At 38.8% G+C, this 13,499-nt stretch overlaps 1 protein-coding gene across 1 annotated transcript in view; it reads right to left on the reverse strand.

Annotated features, from left to right (window-relative positions):
* The window catches only part of LOC127799954 (uncharacterized), a gene marked incomplete at its 3' end in the record, with an annotated part of 81,477 nt that overhangs the window by 45,051 nt on the left and 22,927 nt on the right, over positions 1-13,499 (reverse strand).

A 13,499-nucleotide genomic window follows, 5' to 3' on the forward strand; every position in this document is an offset into this window, starting at 1 on the left:
GTTTCTCTATTATTTCCCTAATAAAGTGGTGTCGCACAACTATGTGTTTTATCCTTTCATGGTGTGCTTGATTTTTAGACAAATGAATGGTACTTTGACTATCACACATCAAAGTGGCATCCATTACAGTCCCTAGGAGCTCACCGGTTAGGTCTTTTAACCACATAACCTCTTGTATAGCTTCAAATACTGCTATATATTCTGTCTCAGTTGTAGATAAAGCCACTATATGTTGGAGACTTGAATTCCAACTAATAGTAGAATTCCACAACTTAAATACATACCCGGTTGTGGATCTTCTTTTATCTAAATAAGCAGCATAATCAACATCCGAATACCCTAGGATGCTTGCTGGTTCTCCCATATTTTCTCCACCATAAGACAAAAAAGTGTTATAAGAGCCTCTTAAACACCTAAACACCCACTTAACAGCATTCTAGTGTGCTTTACCCGGATTTGACATGAATCTACTCACCAAACTCATTGCATGAGCCAAATCAGGCCTTGTGCAAACCATGTTATACATTAAACTCCCCACAGCACTAGAAAAGGGAATATTATCCATTTCCTTCATTCTCCCTTCATCCTTAGGTGATTGATCCGATGATAACTTAAAATGTGAGGCAAATGGCACATTCACTGCCTTAGCATCTGCCATTCCAAACCTTTTTATTATCTTTTCTAGATAGGATTTCTGAGATAGGTATAATTTTCTTTGTTGTTTATTTCGAGTGATTTCAATCCCTAGAATTTTCTTTGCTTCCCCTAGCTCCATCTCAAATTCTGACTTTAATTTCAGCTTTAGTTGTTGAATTTCTTGATTTGATTGATTTGCTATGAGCATGTCATCCACTTAAAAGAGTAGATAGATTGAGATACTAGACAAGATATGTTTAAAATAAACACAGCAATTATAGGAACTTCTAATATAGCTCTGGTTTACCATAACCATATCAAATTTCCTATACCATTGTCTTGGAGATTGCTTAAGCCTATAAAGTGATTTCTTAAGCAAGCATACCTTCTCCACCTTTCCTCTAGATTCAAAACCTTTAGGTTGTTCCATTAGTATCCTCTCATTTAGATCTCCATGAAGAAAAGTTGTGGTTACATCCATTTGTTCTAACTTTAGATTTAAGTGGGCAATTATGGCAAGCAACACTCGAATTGAGGTGTGTCTCACCACATATGAGAAAACCTCACTGAAATCTATACCCGAGACTTGAGTAAAGCCCCTTGCCACCAACCTAGCCATATACCTAGGCTTAGGGTTACTTCCAGCCCTTTCTTTTATCTTATAAAGCCACTTACAGCCTACTACTCGCTGCCTTTGAGGTTTTTCAATCAGAATCTAGGTTTGGTTCTTTTTTAGGGACTCTATTTCAAACACCATGGCTTTTTTCCATCTTTTTGACTCCTTAGAGGTCACTACCTCTTCATATGTAAGAGGCTCCTCTCCTACCATTTTTGTTGCACTTGTAAAGGCATAGGACATTAGGTCTGAGAAGCCGTATCTTATAGGTAGCCTGCAACTCCTTCTTTGTTTATCTCTAGCCACATTATACCTAGAGGTATCCGACTAGTCACCTAAACTAGAGTCTACATCACTCTCTTCCTCACTCTCCTCATATTGAGCAAAATCCTGATCATGAGGTTCTTCTAGGACATTTTCAGGCACTGTGCCTTGGACCTTTAACTCTATACGCTTAGATTTTCTCTCTAAGTCTTGTTGGTCCTCTATAGAGTCTTCATCAAATGTGACATCTCTTGAAATAATAGTTCTTGGTCCTTCAGCTTAAGGTTCCACAATTTGTAACCTTTGGCTCCGGTGGGATATCCTACAAATAAGCATTTCTTAGCCCGAGGTTCCAGCTTGCCTTACTTCACATGAGCATAGGCTAAGCAACCAAATACCCTAAGGTGTTCTAAACTTGGCTTATGACATGTCCACCTTTCATGGGGGGTTTGAAACTCAATTGCAGCTAATGGTGATCTGCTGATCACATAAGTTGCAGTTGATACTGCCTCCCCCAAAAACAATTTGGGCAAATTTGCATGGAATAACATGCATCTCACTCTTTCTAATAATGTTCTATTCATTCTTTCGGCCAATTCATTTCGCTTCGGGTTTTCTGGGGCAGTCAAGTGCCTAATTATCCCACTCTCTTTGCACATTTGAGTGAACTCTTTATTGCAAAATTCTAACCCATTATCTATTCTAATGGTTTTGATAGTCCTCCCGTTTTGGTTTTCTACCATCTTCTTCCATGTCCTAAAGGCCTCAAAGGTATGATCTTTTGACTTTAAGACATAAACCCACAACATTCTAGAGTAGTCATCAATAATAGATAGAAAATACCATTCCCTCATTTATTTCTTGATAATTTTGTAGCCAGTGTCTCTTAGGAGTCATATGGTATGAGCAACTAGAATCCATAACCCAATCATCACTCCTTAGTTGTTTCTGAAACAACCAGTGCATCGATATTGTCATACCCAAACTTACACACACTAACTCCACCCTCAGCATTACCCTTATCATGAAGATATTTCTTTTTCCTTGGGACAATTCCTCTTAATATGGCCCTCTTCATGACAATAATAGCATTTTATAGGGTTCTTTCCAATTCTTGATCTAGACCGTGATTTACCCCTTCCCCTAGGATCTCGTTTAATACTCCTAAATTTGGAAGTTACGGCATCTTCTAGAGAGGATTTTCCTTCTACTTTGTTCTACAAATCCTTAGAATTTAGGGCCCTTATTACATCATCTAATGATAAGGTATCTCTACCGTGTTTTAAAATGTCAACAAAGGTCTCATATGATTTGGGTAGGGAGTGAAGCAAGACCAATGCCTTGTCTTCATCGTCATACTTAATGTCTATGTTTTCAAGATCTAAGTAGAGTTTGTTACACTCATCTATGTGATCTTGAAGTTTTTAACTATCATGCATTTTAAAAGTAAAAAATCTTGCCTTAAGATAGAGACGACTAGACAAGGACTTCGTTATGTATAGGCTCTCCAACTTAAGCCATATCTCCGCAGCCATCTTCATCTTGGATACCTCCCTCAACACTTTGTCACCGAGACTGAGAATAAGAATGTTATATGCCTTATTGAGTATCTCTTTCTTTTGTTCTGTCGTGTAAGTCTTTGGCATTTTTGCTTCTCCCTCCAGTGCCTCCTCAAGGCCAAGATTGTCGAGGAGTGCATTCATCTTTATCTTCCAGAAGGCAAAATTTTACCTGTCAAACTTTTCTATGTCATGTCTAGAAGCGGATGAAGTAGAGGCCATGATCGCCAATCGAGTTGAGTCTCCCCCCTTGAGTCTTTCTTGAAATCTTGAGTGTGAAAGACGGTAGGCTCTGATACCAAATTGTTGAAACAATTCTCGCACTTACACACTTTAGGATATCCCTCAAGAACTGCTCGCTCACTCACATGAAAAAATGACAGAATTTTGGAAACAAGAAACAACACAAAATTCTACACACACTCACGAGACAAGGAGATTTATCCTAGTTTGGATCTCCTGTTGGGAGAACCTACATCCAAACTGATAAAGGTCTTTCTCTTCACTATCTTGAAAAACACAACATATTACATGTACTATACTCTCACACACAGCCCTATACACAAGCTATCTAATCTTGGAGATTACAAAGCTATACACACTTTACTCTCATATACACAACACATACTCTTTCTCTGAAGATAGAATGAAATTTAGTGTATCAGGATAAGACCCCCGACCCTCTATTTATAAACCATAGAGGTCAGAACTTATAAAGATAGAACCGGTAGCCGCCTTATACATGTGGTGGTTACCATTACAATATGTAACTAACTTCTAAAAACCTTTTCTAATACTCCTCCTTTTCTGTTTCTTTTCTCTCTCTCGAGCCTCAAGACTAATCTAAGGCAAATGCTTTAACAATTAGTTTCCATACGTATGGATCTCTCCTCTATAAGAGGAACCAGCCATGTACATTATTTTAGAGTAAGAAAATCAGTTTCAATTCTCTTCTTTTCTTACAGTTCAAAATGTAAGTTTATAATTGCCCTGACAAAACAATGGAACTCAAAGGTATTACAAGCAACTCATCTCCATTGTAGCAGCTTATGACATCTCAGGACAGAGTACCTGATAAGTCTCAAATCTGAGACTTATACAATTCGGGAAAGAATTGAAGCTGTAGGAATTTGAATAGAAAGAGAGAGAGAGAGAGAGAAAGAGAGAGAGAGAGAGAGAGAGAGAGAGTTTGAAAGTAAAAAGGGAGAATCGAGAGAGAGAAAAGGAGGGAAAGAAATTTAGAAGGAAAGAATTATGTCTTATCTCATCTCATAATTCCCATCCTCAGACGCCAGGTACCTTTTATAGGCAGCCTTTCAGTTGTAACCGAAAGTGTACAAGCGGCTACAACTATAACTGCTAGGTACAACAGCTGCTTATTACATGCATTAGGCTAATTACAGCCTTACCACCCTTATGCTAATTACAATCCTACCCTTGTCCGCCCTTAGGGTCGTGATAGTACCATGGTTACCATCCATAAATGGTTATTACACTATTTAAATGGCTTTTATGCAAAAACTAGGAAATTACAAGATACTACCAGTAACACGCCCCCATTCTAGCCCATCATAAAAAATCGAGATGAAGTCCCATGGTTCCCATCCATAAATGTGATTATAATCACCATATTGAAATGGCTTTGATGCCAGGTTCCAAGACTGACATAGTTTGAAATAGCAGAATTGTTCTCGTGTATGCCTTTAAACATTTGCATACTATGCAGAGGTAGATTTAAAACCAGATATAAGAGGGCAGGATGGGGCATCAGAATAGTTCAAATAATCCTTTATGTAATAAGAATGAATCTCAGTGCCATCTACTTCCTGTTGTGCTTGTTATAGTGGTATATGGAGAGGAATTCTTCAAAAAAAAATGCGTATCAAGGTACCCTCAACCTCAAGACCGGATTTAGAGTAAAGTTGGATGGTGAAACAATGTAAAAGGAATTATTTCACAAATGCTTTCGTGAAAGTTCTCTAGCAGTAACTGCCTACCATCTCTAGAAGGAATGCAACCAAGGAATTTCGTAAAAGTATGAAGCAAGAATCAAAGTATCATTTCAAACTGTTAGGATCCTAGAATAATTTCTAGAATAAATCCTGATTTTATGGGATTAGATTTAGGTCAACTTTCTGTTTTATATTTGGTATTTTCTATTCTATGTTTGGTAGTTTCCTATTTTTTTATTCCAAGAATAAAGGGATCTTAATGACCCTTATTTCTATATATTATAATACCTATTGATGGAACAAGATTATGGGAGAATTCTTCTACAGAGACCATTGTTTCATGGCATCAGAGCCAGCACCGGCGCTGGCCTGAATTTTTTTCCCATTCTTTTTCGAACCAAGACGGTTCATTATGGCAACCAATGCCCAGACAACTTCTACAGCAGAATCATCATCAGCCCCTGCTGTTTCCAACCCTTCACCCACTACCCTACCCACCTTATCTTCCACTGACACCCATTCCCTTCAGATTACACAGCATAAGCTTAATGGAACTAACCTTAGAGAAGGGTTCCAATCTGTTCTGCTTATAATGAAAGGGAAGGGCAAGGTGGGTTATTTTAAGTTCCCTGCCAATGCCTTCTGAAACTGCTGACAACTATGCACTTTGGGAGATAGAAAACTCCATTGTAATGGCATGGCTTGTTAACTCTATGGAGCCCAAGATTGGACAGACTTAACTTTTTTACAAAGCCGCAAAGGAGAGATATGGAATGCGGTTCAGGAAATCTATTCGGACTTGGAAAACACTGCTCAATGTTTTGAACTTTGTTCCTCTCTTTGTACATCTACAGAAGAAGCTATGACTGTCATGAAGTACTATAACAAATTGATCGAGCTTTGACAAGAGATGGACCTGGTCTATGACACCAGTTGGAATTGTCCTGAAGATAGCGTCAAGTACAATAATATGCTGGAAAAGGATAGGGTCTTTGACTTCCTACATGGTTTCAACAAAGACCTCAATGAGATTTGGGGTCGCCTACTTGGTATCAAACCTCTCCCCTCGATTCATGAAGTTTTTGCAGAAGTCCAACAGGAGGAAAGCCGTCACCGGGTAATGCTCCACTAGGTTGCACGAAAATGGAAATGGGAAACGTTTCTGATAGGAAATAGGAAACGCGGAAACGGACATTCTTCTAAAAAAAAGGGCATAAATAGGGTCTGAAACAGGAATGAAAAACATTTCGGAAATGTTTCGAAAACGAGGAAATGGCTCCTCTGAGTTGTTTCCATGCAACATAGATGCTCCACACCTCCTTAAATTTGTCCACTGAACTTGGATCCCAAACTCTGCTTTTGCAGCCAACAGGAGTGATCCTTCCAAGAACCAGAAATCTAGGAATAAACTATGGTGCAGCCACTACAACAAGCCCTATCACACTAGAGATGCCTACTAGAAGATTCACGGCAAACTGGCCAACTGGAAGCCAAGGAGCCAACGGGAACCAAATAAGGCTGCCTATGCTCTAAAAATACGCCTGAATCTGAAAAACCAAGTTCAGTGGCTCCTTTCATGATGGACCAAATGGAAATGTTGTGAACTCTCTTGAACCACTCTAAACTTTCGAAAGAATCAGATCCTCCTCCACCTATTGCAATGGCATCCGTTGCACATAAGAGGTACTCTTCACACTTCTTGTTTATCCCATACCATCTGGGGCAACTGTTGGATTGTCAACACCGGAGCATCCGACCATATGACCAGTTCCTCCACTGTTTTTTCTACATACCAAAAATGTGCTGATGACATTAGAATTTCAATGGCTGATGGAAAGGTATCTAAGGTGGCTAGTTGAGGAACCATCAATCTTCCTGATCTAAAATTACTTTCTGCCCTTCATGTCCCAAACCTCCAAAACAACCTCCTTTCTATTAGTAAGTTGACTAGAGACCTTAATTGTGCTGTAATTTTTTCCTCTTCTCATTGTGTTTTCCAAGACTTGACTTCAGAGAAGATGATTGGCAATGCTAAGGAGCAAAACAGCCTATATTATTTTACAAACATGGGTTCCCCTTCAACTACTCAACCCCTTCACCATCTCTCTTTGTCTACCGCTTCTAATTGTGAGGTTATGCTTTGGCATCAACGTCTTGGCCACCCTAGTTTTAAGTATCTTAAAGCATTGTATCCAAACTTATTCCTCAATAAAAATCTTGGTTTTTTTCAATGTGAGCATTGTATTTAAGCTAAACAAAGTTGAGCCCATCATCCTTCTCACCCACACAAATCTTCCAAGCCATTTCATCTAGTTCACAATGACATCTAGGGACCAGCTCATTCCTCCAACCTCGTAGGTACCTGCTAGTTCATCACCTGTTAGATGATCACACTTGAGTGTCATGTATTAACTTGTACGGGGAGTCTATTGTAATTATAGATAGTAAAAGGGTGAAAACAGTATAAATTGAAAGTTAGTTGTTAAGGAGAGGGTGCCCAAGAGGTCATAAACCCCACACCAGAAGCCTAAACTTCCAATGTGGGACAAGTCTCATACCCTGTAGTGGACCATAACATACTACCACGCTCCACAGCCTGGCACCCATGACGACAGGCTGTGCACTAGCCACTAGGGCGAACGCTGCAATGCCAGCATCACGTATGTCGCCGCTCACTTGCACTAGGAGTCATGGGGTCGGTTTTGATACCACTATTACAACCCTCAAGTAGAACTCATCCTCAAAAACTAACTGTTAAGGGGAAGGTGCCCAAGAGGTTATAAACCCCACACCAGGAGCTTGAACTTCCAATGTGGGACAAGTCTCATACCCTGCAATAGACCATAACATCGAGTTTGTTGGGTTTATCTAATGACAGAAAATTTTGAGGCTTGATCCATCTTTAAACGATTTCATAAACTAGTCATGAATATTTTTCAATCCTATTTTCACATTCTTAGAACTGATAATGTTAGGGAATATTTTGCTCAAGAACTAAAACAGTATCTCCTTGATCATGGCATCTTTCACCAAAGCTCATATCCCTATGCCCCCAACAAAACGGGATTGTAGAGCAAAAAAACCATCATCTTCTAGAGGTCACAAGGTCAATAATATTTGCTTGTAATGTTCCAAACTCTTATTGGGGTGAAGCCATCCTAACCGCTACATATCTCATAAATCGATTACCCTCTCAATCACTCCAATTCCGCACACCATTGAGTTGCTTATAGGAAGTGTTCCCCATTGTCAGGCTCCTTAACTCTCTCACACCGAAAGTGTTAGAATGCTTGCCTCAAGTAAGTCTAGTATTCAGTGAAGCAGCCTATATGTCAAGCGATTGGGGATTAGATAGGTGATTTTATTTCCAAATGGTACTTCAGTTATTTGGGAGGGGTAAAACCGATAATATCAAACCCGGTTAAAATATATTGATATGTCCGCCCTTTTAGTCTATAAATAAGAGGGCAGAGTTAGTCATTTGGGAGGATTAGCGAGTGCATTCTGTTGTTGAGAGGAAAGGCTGGATATCTGTTAGTCCTTTGTAATCTCAGAAAGTCCAAGATTGTACTCTGTAAAGGCTGTTGTACTGATCAATTCCAATAAAGAAAGACTGCTCTCAGTGGGGCTTTGAAGGCTGGATGTAGGATTATTCCAAGGAATGATCTGAATCAGGATAATTCTTTTTTTTTGAATCAAGATAATTCGTGGTGTTCTTGTGTGGTTTGCATTTTTGTTTCTTATTGTTTCAATTCTGATTATGTTCTTTTAATTTCCATTATCAGTTGTTCTTGAATTCGATTCTATCAAATCCATCCGTGCATGCAAGAGTGTGAGTTTCCTAAATCGATCTAGTTGCAATTCCAGTGTTCCTTGGTTTAACACAAAGTGTTTGGATGTACCATCTTTGTTCACAATCAGCAACCTAATCATGGAAAACTTGATCCGAAAGCACACAAATGCATTGTTGTTGAGTGCCATTCTCCTTCAACCAAAAAATTCTGTCTCCTGTGATGTCTCCTCCTTTGAAAATCTTCCCTACTTCCCCAGTGATTTTCTTCAAGGGGAGACATCTCATGAAGACAATCATTGGGATCCATCCATTTCTCTTCCTATCTCCATTACAGCTTGTCCAACTCCTTTACAAAGCCCTAAACCACTCTCTGCAGTCCCTAACTCTTCCCTCGATCCTTCTTCCATTGTCCAAACTAAGCATCTTCAAGTAACCAATCAAGGGGGAGAACCTAATGTTGTACAACCACCTCTCAAGGCGTACTCAAGAAGGTTGATTGCTCCTCCACAAAACCTTTCATCCAAACTAGGTTCAAGTATTCCTCTGGAATCTATGAGAGAAAAGGCAGTCACAATTAATGATCTTGATGTCCCAATTGCTATAAGAAAAGAAGGTCGGTCTTATACTAAGCACCCAATCTCCAACCGCTTGACTTATTCTCAGTTGTCTTCCAAGTACAAGGTTTTCACTGCACTGATTGACAATGTGGAGATTCCTAAGGATATCCAAAGTGCATTTCAAGAACCTAAATGGAAAGTTGCTGTCCAAGAAGAAATGAAGGCACTGGTTGACAATGAAACTTGGGATATTATACTACTACTACCAACAAGTAAAAGACTTGTGAGAAGTAAGTGGATTTTTACTATAAAGGTTGGATCTGATGGACAAATTGAGAGATATAAAGCTATATTAGTTGCCCAAAGATTTACCCAAACCTATGACATAGACTATGAGGAAACTGAAGAGAAAATAAAGAAACTAATATTTCTTCTATATCAAATGCTATAGGATTACAACTAATTTATACTAAAAGAGAGGAAACAAATCTCTCCACAAAAGGAGATAATAGAAAAGATTACAAATCAAATCAAAGATTACAAATCAGCTCCCTTAATCCTAAGAATGAAATATCTACAACATATCTTCAAGATATACATCATATCAGAAATATATACATCTAATATACAATAAAATAAAGGTAATAGTCCTGATATCTTTGTTTTATTTCCAACAGAAACCTTTGCCCCTGTAGCTAAACTAAATTCAATTAGGATGCTATTATATCTTGTTGCCAATTTAGATTGAAACCTTCATCAAATGGACGTTAAGAATGTCTTTTTAAATGGAAGACTAGAAGAGGGAGTGTATATGAAGATTCCTCTGGGTTTTGAAACTGATTAGATCTTGGGCAAGGTGCATGTCACAGCCCGAGGGCAATACTGTGATTAGTGGTTGGATAGTATTGTAATTAGGAGTTGGTATATTGGTAATTAGATTCCAAGCTGCACATGGCCACTTGGGAACTAATAGCAGAGAGTTAGTTAGAAGAACTCTCTAGAGTGCAACCAAATCTCCTATAAATAAGAAGCTATCTCGCGAGAATGGAGATCATGCGAGGATTATTCCACTGATCGTTTCCCTCCTATTCTACACTCTTTCTCTCTCTCTCGTTCTTCTTTCCCGCACATTCATCTCTTCCTCGATTATGGAAGAGACTCCCCTGTCAGATCTCAGATCTGACAATTGGTATTAGAGCCAACGACTTGGCCAAAGCAGCGGTTATGGCTTAAGGCACCCAGGCGAAACAAATGGAATCTAGATTGGATGCCATTGAATTGGGAATGCAACAGAACTAGGAGTAGGTAGATGATTTCCTAGAAACATTGGAGTTGGGGATCTGACAGACTCAAGAGGAGATCAGTCGGAGCCGATCGAAGAATGCGGCCAATTTGGATCAAGCCATTACCGAGATCAAGGAGGAATTTGCTAGATTAAGCCAACAATTGAGTGCTTCTTTAATCATGTTTGCTTGACAGCCCAATACCAACAATTGTGTTTGAAATTGTTGATAGAGATGAATGGACACTAGATTCAAGTTGTTCTTTTCACATGTCACCACATAGGCAATGGTTCTTGAACTTTAAAGACATGGCTGGTGGTAAGGTTTTGTTAGGTAACAACCAAGAATGTAGGATTAAAGGTATTGGAGATATAAGGATCAAATTACATAATGGTTCTATCAAAACTTTAACTTCTGTAAGATATGTTCCAGATTTAAACAGAAACTTAATTTCCCTAGGTAAGTTAGATAGAAATGGCTACTCCTATAGAGGAGATGGTGGAGTCCTAAGAGTATCTAGAGGATCACTAATAAGCATGAAAGCAATCCTTAAAAATGGTATATATATGTGCTGCAAGCCTCCACATTATGTGGAGAAGTTGCAGTCACTGAAGGGAAAGCCTATGATCAAACTAGGTTATGGCATTTTAGGATGGCTCATATTAGTGAGCTAGGTCTTAGGGAGTTATCTAAGCAAGGGATATTAAGAGATGGAAAATTTACAGATTTGGATAAGTGTGAATCATGAATATTTGGGAAATCTACTAAAGTGAAATTCTCCAAAAATGTCATACGTTCCTCAAAGGCCCCATTAGATTACATACATTCTGAATTATGGGGCCCAGCCCAAACTTTGTCTCATGGTGGAGTCAGGTATTTCTTGTCTATTATTGATGACTTTTATAGAATGGCTTGGGTCTATGTATTAAAATCTAAAGACCATACATTTGAAGCTTTCAAAAGCTGGGAAACCATGATAGAAAACCAAAAAGACAGCAAAATTAAAATCATTAGAACAGATAATGGTTTGAAATTTTGTAATAAGGAATTCACTCAACTTTGTAAAGAAAATGGAATCCTAAGACACCTAACAGCTCCAGGTAATCCTAAGCAAAACGGGCTTGCTGAAAGGATGAATAGGACCTTGCTAGAAAGGGTAAGATGCATGATTTTTCATGCTAAATTACCAAAATCATTTTAGGGAGAGGCTATAGCAACAACTTATGTGATCAATAGATCACCCTCAGCTGCTATAGGATTTAAAACTCCCTACGAAATGTGGACAGGACATAAGCCTAGCTTAGATCACTTAAGGGTGTTTGGATGCTTAGCTTATGCCCATGTTAAGCAAGGAAAACTAGAGCCAAGGGAAAAAAGGTGCTTGTTTATAGGATATCCTTCTGGTGTGAAGGGTTATAAGCTGTGGAGTTTAGAATCAGGTAAGCCTAAGACTGTAATATCTAGGGATGTTACCTTTGATGAAAATTCCACTATTAAAGACATTAAATTAGATGATTCTAAGGATGAGGATGAGGAAGGGAATCTAAAGGCTGTGGAAGGTGAATATCAAGAAGAATCCTTTGAAAATGTCTTAGACAGTCCTATTAACCAGGATCTAGATTATCAAAGGGAGAGTGAAGCGTCATCTAGTATAGACAGTGAGCAAGGCCATGAAAGATACAATGTTGCTAGGGATAGACAAAGAAGAGTTAGCAGGCCACCGGTAAGGTATGAATATTCAGATTTAGTCTCCTATGCACTGTCAAGTGCAATGGAAGAAGCTAGTGAGGAGCCTCTTTCTTATGAAGAGGCAATGCACTCAAAAGACACCAATAAATGGCTGGCAGCCATGCAATCTGAAATGGAGTCACTTAGGAAAAATAAAACTTGGACTTTGGTGGATAGACCCTTAGGGGAAAGGGTTGTAGGCTGTAACTGTAAGTGACTGTATAAAATCAAAGAAGGTGCTGGAAATAATGATAAACCTATGTATAAAGCTAGGTTAGTGGCAAGAGGCTTCACTCAAGTGCCCGGAATACATTTTAATGAAGTATTCTCACCTGTGGTGAGGCATACTTCAATTAGAATATTACTTTCCATAACAGCACATCTAAATCTTAGCTTAGATCAAATGGATGTCACCACTGCTTTTCTTCATGGGGAATTAGAAGAAAGTATTCTAATGGAACAGCCAAAGGGGTTTAAAGTTAGAGGAAGAAGAGAGCAAGTATGCTTGCTAAAGAAATCCCTCTATGGATTGAAACAATCCCCTAGGCAGTGGTATAGGAAATTTGATTCATTTATGATAGTACAAGGCTTTAAAAGGAGTGCATTTGACTGCTGTGTGTATTTCAAGCATATGCCTAATGAGGTATCTATATATCTTCTCCTATATGTGGATGATATGTTGATTGCAAGCCAATCAGTTGTAGAAATCCAGGATTTAAATATGAGATTAAAATCAGTTTTTGAAATGAAGGAATTAGGAGAAGCTAAGAAGATATCAAGCATAGAAATAAGCAACAAAGACAGCTTGTATTGTCTCAAAAATCCTACCAAGATAAGCTGATTAGGAAGTTCAATATGCTTGATGCAAAGGATGTTTCAGTTCCCTTTGCTCAGGATTTTTAATTGTCCCATGAGCAGTCACCCACTGATGAAGTGGGCATTAAGGAAATGAGTAAAATCCCTTCCTCAAATGCAGTTGGAAGCCTAATGTACAACATGGTCTGTACTAGGCTGGATTTAGCCCATGCTATATGTGTGTCCAGTAGGTTTATGGCAAATCCGGGTTAGCTCACTGGAATGCTGTAAAATGGACATTTAGATATGTTAAAGC

Source organism: Diospyros lotus, chromosome 4 (assembly GCF_014633365.1).
Source record: "Diospyros lotus cultivar Yz01 chromosome 4, ASM1463336v1, whole genome shotgun sequence".
In the NCBI taxonomy this organism is placed as follows: Eukaryota; Viridiplantae; Streptophyta; class Magnoliopsida; order Ericales; family Ebenaceae; genus Diospyros; species Diospyros lotus.